The 7782-nt window shown below is 47.0% G+C and overlaps 1 protein-coding gene across 3 annotated transcripts in view; it reads left to right on the top strand.

The window, feature by feature from the left end:
• Positions 1-2724: 2724 nt before the first annotated feature.
• Positions 2725-7782, top strand: part of TMC5 (transmembrane channel like 5) — a 61131-nt gene continuing 56073 nt past the window's right edge. For 2 of the 3 annotated variants that reach the window (XM_032460952.1, XM_014552879.2), the window contains exon 1: positions 2725-2966. The gene's annotated coding sequence lies outside the window, so the exon portion shown is untranslated. Of the gene's footprint in view, positions 2967-3633; positions 3740-7782 lie in introns of all 3 variants that reach the window. The other variant, XM_032460950.1, reaches the window with a different exon arrangement.

Here is a 7782-nt window from a genome sequence, read left to right as displayed (position 1 = left end):
GGCCTCTCAGGCCACTGCAGGGACTTTGGCCTTTGCTCTGGGTCAGGTGGGAGCCACTGAAGGGATGTGAGCCGAGGAGGGGCAGGATCTGACTGTATCTTATCAGCATCATTCTGACTGCTGGCTTGAGAATAAGCTGTGGAGGGACAAGGACGGATGCAGGGAGACCATGAAGAGGCCAGTGCAGTAATCAGGAGATGATGGGGCCTGGACCAGGGAGGAGGCAGTGTGGAAACAGCGGGAAGTGATCAGATTCTGGGCATAATTTAAAGACTGGGCCGCCAGGATTTGCTGACAGAGCAGATGTGAGGAGTAAAAATAGAAAAGACATGGATGACTTCTCTAAGGTTTCTGAGCTGAGCAACCATTTGGAATGATGGAGCTGCTATTTCCTGAGAGGGGAGATTGAGGGAAGAACGGGGCAGAGGAGGGACCCGCGAGGGTCAATTTTAGCTTTGATGGATTTGGGATGCACCCAGCTTTTAAGCGGGAAGACAGATTCTGATTCTGAAAGTTCACATTGCAAAAGAGTAAGCTTACAGAAATGGGAGGAATTTGTGATTGTTTTTGCAATGTATCAGAAGATGTAATTAAATTTAATTTTATTTAACAGGAAGTTATATAGCTCTTACTTAGAGTATGGTAGGCACTGTATATATACTATAACTTATTGTATATGCTACCTCAATAGATTCTTATGTCAGCCCTATGTTGTAGGTCTTGTTAGTGTCCCCATTTTACAGATAAGGAAACTGAGGCATGGAGATTAACTAACTTGCCCAAGATTATGAAGCTAGTAAGGATATAGCAGAGCTAGAATTTGAACCCAAGCAGTCTGGTTCAAAATCCATGCACTTAATATTTTCATTAATGAATTAAATGAATTAATGTTCAGTGTGTGTTGGCTGCTACTGTCATCAATATCATTGATTTTATCACAAAGCAGGAAAGTTCATGAGAACTGCACTGTATAAAACAAATTCAGACTCATCATGTGACCTGTTGCCCTGGGGTCTTTACATGGGCTGCTCCCACTGCACGTGCTCGCCTGCCCCCAACCCCCGCCTCCTGTTTGACTCCAAGTCTAGCTGAAGCATCAGTTCCTTACAGAAGCCTTCTCGGACACCCAGTGAACACTCCCTCCCCCACTAATTATACATTCTTACAGCATCACATACCCTACCTTGGTTGCAATAATCACAGTTGCATTTACATCATTGTACGGTTTTTAAAATTGTGGTAAAAAAACCTGTAACATTAAATTTGCCATCGTAGCCATTTTTAAGTTCAGTAGTTATTACTGAGTAACTGAATATTAGTGATGTTGAGCATCTTTTCATGTGGCTCATTGGCCGTTTGTATATATCTTTTTGCAGACATATCTTTGCCCATTTTTAAATCTGGTTATTTGTTTTTTTGCTGTGGTGGTGGTGGTGGTGGTGGTTGAGTTGTAAGAGTTCTTTATCTGTTCTGGATATTAACTCATTTTGATGGCGGTGCTGGGGATAGAGCTCAGGACCTCGTGCATGCTTACTAAGCATGTGCTCTGCCGCTGAACTATTACCCCCCACCCCATATTAACTCTTTATTAAGATATGATTTGCAAATATCTCCCTCCACTCCTTAGGTTGCTTTTTCTAGTCATTGTGCATCTTATTTAACAGACCTCACTCACCTGACCTGACTGTTGGCTCTACGAGGCCACTGGCAGTATCTGTTTTGCTCTCCACTCTATTCCCCAAGTGTCCAGTTGCTGGAGGAGGTCATGGAGAGGGCATGACCACAGATGTCTAGGGAGCTGGACCCCAGCAGCTGGAGGCTCCTGGTCCTCTCCCCTGTCCTTGCAATGTACGTTCTGCCCACCCATCCCATGGTAGGAGCCGGTTTCAGGAAGGCAGGCTTGATGGAGTAAGGTGGTGTTGAGACTACATTGTTGAGACTGTTGGACAGTGTACCTGCCTGAATCCTGTTAAGGCCTCTCTATAAACTAAGATTCTGGCTGATGCGTGCAGAGATCTGCAGCACCCAAGACAAGACGCCTATGTAGTTTCTCTTGCTTGTTAAACCTTCCGCCTACCAATCTGAGTGACCTGCTCCTCTCTCTGGCCTCTTCTTGCCCTCGGGGTGCCGGCCCCAGTTTTAGATTTCACCCGGCGAGCTCCTAAGTTTGTGAACCAACACAAATGTCATGCCTGGTACATTTGGTTTCTCTCCAAATGTTTCCTGAAGGAAATAAGAAAGAGCTGAATAAATCCTAGAAGGGAGAACTAAGAGAGGTATTTGGGAACACCCTATTGGGTCCTGCCCATGATAAGCACTATCCAATAGAAATGTATTAGGAGACACATAATTTAACATTTTCTTGTAGCTGTGTTTTAGAAAAGGAGAAACAGGTGAAATTAATTTTAATAATAATTTCATTTAAAAAACTATATCCAAAATATTATAAATTCAACATCCAATTTAACACTTGTTAATGAGGTTTTTTTTTTTTTTTAAAAAATATATAATAATATTCCTAGGGCTTAAAAACATTTCTGTCTTCGGAGCCACAATTTCAAGTGCTCAATAACATGTTGCTAGTGGCCAACGTCTTGCAGAGCGTAGCCCTAACCCGTGCGCCCTCGGATCCCCTGCGTGCCCGCAGCATTCAAACCCGGCGCGCGGCATCTGGTGGGCGCTCTCGGTAAGGTGTGCTCAGTGGAAGGAAAGAATGAATGCAGACTCGGGGCAATGAATAGAGGTCTCGGATGCCAACAGGTGTACTAGACAAACACTCGCAGGAACCTGGCTTGATTCCACGAAGAAAGTGATCAGCCCTCCAGGCAGGAAGTGCAACGCGGGTGCCCGGGTCCCGGTCGCTGACGCGCCCCGCTGGCGAGCAGACGTGGCGGCAGCCGGAGCGCGGGTGCGGTGAGAGGCGGGCTCGCCAGGACGCGGGACCAGCGCTGGAACTGCCTTCCCAGGTATCCGCCGAGTCCGGGCGGCGTGGAGGAGCCCCTTCCCCGGCTCCGAGAGGGGATCGATGAACCCCGGCGGGGTATGGCCCCAACGCGGGGCTGCAGCGAGGTGGCCTGGGGTGGCTGTCGTGGCGGGGCTCGGAGAGCGAGCTAGAGTGGGAAAGGAGAACTGGGGGGAGAATCACCCGGGGGCGGGAGGATCGAGACGGCGGCTCCAGCTCGCAGTCCTGCCCTGAGAAAGTTTCCGAGGGGTGCGTGCCGTCCGCCGCCTGGGGCAGCCCGCCTCGCAGCAGCACAGGGAGAAGGCAGTCGCACGCCATGTACCCCGCGCTCACTCAGCCTTGCTTCGCTTGGCGCCGCGATGCGGTTCAGAGCGCGGGCGAGGAGGTTCAGCGCGCGGGCTATGGAATCAAGCGGTTTATGCTCTGTGCGCCTTTAGTTAAACTACTTACCTTCTCTGGGCTCCAGTTTCCACCTCTGTTTAAAAAAAAATGCTGAAAATAGGACGTCCCTCATAGGGTTTTTGTGCGCCTTCGGTGTGCTGGGAATCCAAGAATTGCTTCCTAAATATTAGACTTTGTCATTTCCCCTGGAATGATCTCCGGAGATTGGGTCTCCTGGTCCCGTTTTCCCCTGAGGAGATTGGGACTCAGACAGATTAATTTGTCCACAGCAATTAGATGGAAATACCAGGATTTGAAAACAGGAAGTTCAACTCTGCAGACTGGACTCTAACATCTAATTCAGGTCCCACTATTTCCTAGAAGGACGAAGGAGAGGTGAGGACAAACTGCTTCTGAGACCCCCCCCCCCACCGTCTGTGAAATGCATATAATAGTACCTAACCTGTGGGGTTATTGTGAGCATTAACTAAGCTATTATGCAAGTGCCTGCCTGCTAAAGTGTGCATGCCACCAGGGTAGGATTTTTTTCCCCCTGTTTTGTTTGCAGATACATCCCCAGTGCCTGGCACATAGTAGATGCTCCATAAATACTTATCAAATGAATAAGGAACGCATATTACTTTTTAGCCTTACAGCAATCCTTGCTAGTTCCATACTACTGAAGAGGAAACTGAGGTTCAGAGAGGTTAGGTAACCTGGGGGATGTCACAGCAGTGGTTGGTAAAGGAGTCAACATTTGAACTCAGATCCATTTGGTCATAAAGCCTGTGTGGTCCTGATGCCCAATCCAGGTTTCATCACCTCCTGGTGGGGTGAGTGTGGCAAGCTAGTTAACTCTTTTGTGCCTCAGTTTCCTTATCCATAAAATGGGAATGTTGCCTAATGCAAGTTAGTGTGCCCAACACACCATGAAGCCAAACAAACTGAAACGACGAAGTCTGGAGCAGAGAAAGTTTTATTGCAGGGTCACACGAGGAGGAGAAGTGGTTCATGCCCAAGAAAACCCCAAACCCCCTGAAGTGTTTCAGCAAAGCATATTTGAAGGCCAGGTAAGGGAGTGGGGGGATTGCAATTCTCTGACTGGTTGATGTTAAGGTAACAGAACGGTCAACGCTATCAACTCCTAAGTGCCAGGAGGCCTGGGGGCCACGTAGTCTTGATCATCAAGTCGTTAATTTCTTCCCTTTGATGGTGGTTTTAACATCTGAAAAACTCAGGAAATATACCTGTGATCTGGGTACTTCAGAGAGGAGCTACAGCAGAGGATATGGGGGAGGGGTCTGTCCCGGGAAGGTCCTACAGGGTCCTGCTCAGTTACTGGGACAATGATGGTACCTACCACAAATGGTTTTTGTCTGGTTGAAATAAAAATAAAGCTCTCAGAACAGTGCCTGGCACTTAGCAGGTACCCAGTAAACACTGGCTACTGCAAATGCTATGACTGCCCACTACAAAGTGGAGGGGACCACACAGCAGGCATGACTGGTTAGAGAAGGCAGAGGGGAGACGGAGGGGGAGGAAGGGGAGAAGAGGTGACCAAGGACCTTTCCTGCCTTCTGTGTAGTCCACAGAACCAGGCCCCTGTTCATCCTCTGGAACATTCCTGAGAAGCCCCCCACACTCAGTGCAGAGGGAGAGGTGTCCCCCAATATCCCACCCTCCATCTCTTGTACATGGAAGCTGTCACGAGGACCTGCTACCTTTCTGTTACACAAAAGGGGCACTAAGTCCTCTCTACTTCAGTTGATTCCCGGTTGCAGCCCATGAGGCTTTTGGAGGGAGGATTTCAGGTGGCAAGGACAGTTACGTGGTGTTCATTCTAGCGAGACCTGGTTTCAGATGTCATCGCCAAGTAATTCCCAGCTCTGGGACTTGAGCAAATCCATTTTTGAGCCTCAGCTCCCTCATCTGTAGAATGGGCACTATAGTAAGACCTCATAGGGTTGTTGGGAGGATAACCTGAACTGTCTCGAAAGCGTCTGGCACAGTGTCTGGCACATGATAAGAGGCAGCTGTTGCTCGTATTCTTTGACATGTGGTGCTCCTTTCTATTCCTGGCCTTAGGATCTGTTTCTGTGCAAATAAAACTCCCCAGGGAGGATTCAAGTGCCCTTTCCATGAACCCCTTCTCATCTAGAGAATCCCCTTCCAGGGATCTCCACCCATCAAATCTTTGAAGAGTTTTGCATTCTAATAGGGCAATTGCTGCCCTTAAGTGTGCCAGGGCAGTTTCCGGGGACAGCAAAGCTGGCATGTGGTCTCTGCTTGGGGAACTCCGTCCTTTGATGTGGGCACTTGGTAGGGCAGGGATCCTAGCCTTTTGGTATAATAACCAGAGTCCTTAACATTTCTTTTGCTTACTCGGTGCCAGGCATTGTGCTAAGCCCCAGCTCTAGGGATCTTTGGAAGCTGGGCTCCGGAGCCAGATTGCCTGATTCCAGCCCCGCCTCTGCCATTTTCTGGCCAAGTTACATAGCCTCTCTGTACTTCGAATGACTCATCTGCAAAATTAGACGGTTGTAATGTACCTAATTTATAGGGCTGCCGTGAGGATGAAAGATAATCAACAAATACATGATGATAAGAACAATGATAAATGTTAGCCGCTTATATATTATAATTATGTGCAATTTACAGCTGAGGAAACAGTCTCAGGGAAATTAACCAACAGTCCAATGCCATAGAGCTGTCCTTTCTTGTCTCGAAACTGTCCATTTATTTCCATTTCCACTGCCATCATCTTAATTCATGCCTCCCTCTTTCCATGTCCAGTTCCCTCATGGGGCTCCTTTTGAGGGTCCCTGCTTCCCAATATCTACTCCTTCCAGAAGGTTCTCCCTCTCTCTTCCCAAACTTTAGAGGTTCTTCAGTGACCTTGGAAATAGAATTCATCCCCTGGTGATAATCATTGTTTAGAGTTTCATGTATGTTTCTCTACATTTGTCTCCCTTCCCCAGATATGCTAATTACTTTTATCGATCTTTAAAAAAAATGGAATCATATCTTCCAAATTATGCGCAAGTCACAGCAGAAAGTTTTCAAATTTTAATTCATTTTTTGAATGTTGTACTTCCACATGGTATAAAATTGAAAAGATGTCCAAGCAAATATTGAAAAATCTCTCCCTCCATATCTATCACCAGCCACCGGTTCCTCACTCCAGAAGCAACCATTATTGCCAATTTATAGTCTGCCTGCAGACAAAGCAAGAAACACATATTGCAGTTTATAGGGCAGAATATATGTGTCATAAATCACAAAATGTAAAAACATGGTATAGTGTCTAGAGGTGAGGAAATTGAGGGAGAGAAAAACTTTATTAGAAGCTCCTTTCCTTGTCTCCTGCCGTGATGGGGTCGGGAGATGCGCGTGAGTCCATGCAACATCGTTGAATTCCCAGCTGTGTCTCTCAACCAGGGATGGATTTGCCTTCCTGGGGACATTTACTCATTCCTGGGGACAGTTTTGGTTGTCCCAGCTTGCGGGGATGGTGATGGGAAGGGTCCTACTGGCATCCACTGAATAGAAGCCAGGGTTGCTCTTAAACATCCTCCAATACTCAGGGCAGCCCCCACGACAGGGAATTAATCTCACCCAAAGGTCAACAGTGCAGAGACTGAGATGCCCTGACTTATACTTACACAAGAATGACTGATTTGTCCTTTTGCTTCGGACTCCAGTTTGGCTCAGCTCCATCTGCCTGGCAGACAAACCAGGTATTTCCTGCGTCACAGGCTTCCAGGTACTATCATCTCACCCCAGGAATGATAGTTCTGGGGGCAAATAAAGCCATCTTCCTGGAGATCACCCCCTACCTTCTCATTTTAAGGCCTTTTCTCTGATCAGACAATTCATAAAGCAAGTATCTATCTAAACAGAAGAAAATTCTCCTGGCCTTTGGAAAGCCACTATTTTGCATTTATTGGTGGGGGGGGGGTGCTGTTAATAACACATCAAAGGTTGGGACCAGTCACTATGGTCCTCCAATTCTTGTGAGTTACAGAAATAGGATTTTCTTTTTTTCTTTTAATTGCTACCCACCCATATTCAAATGCCATAGGAAACTCGTTCTGGCATTTGTAAGTATGTGGAAGTCTTACCCAGCTCTAGATGTCTACTTCTGTCTTTCCATATCAGTAGAGTCCTGGAGATGACCTTTCCTGGAGGATAAGCATTCCTGCAGCTGGGGTTTCCCTCTGGGAACTTGAACCTTAGGTGGCTGTTAATCACCTGAGCATTAAAATGGTCCAACCTTTCTCAGAGGTCAACCCAACACTTTCAGGAGGTAGAGTATATTGTTCCCATTTTGCAGATGAGAGGAGGAAAATTAAGTTTCAGAAGGGTAGACTTGTCTCAGAGAGATAGACTTGGTTCAGTGTGGTAGAATCATATAGTACTGGAGTCAGGATTCGATTCAA

The sequence above is a fragment of the Camelus ferus genome, chromosome 18 (genome assembly GCF_009834535.1).
Source record: "Camelus ferus isolate YT-003-E chromosome 18, BCGSAC_Cfer_1.0, whole genome shotgun sequence".
Taxonomy (NCBI): Eukaryota; Metazoa; Chordata; class Mammalia; order Artiodactyla; family Camelidae; genus Camelus; species Camelus ferus.
Note: the sequence above shows the minus strand (reverse complement) of the source record. Positions and strands in the feature narration are given on the sequence as shown.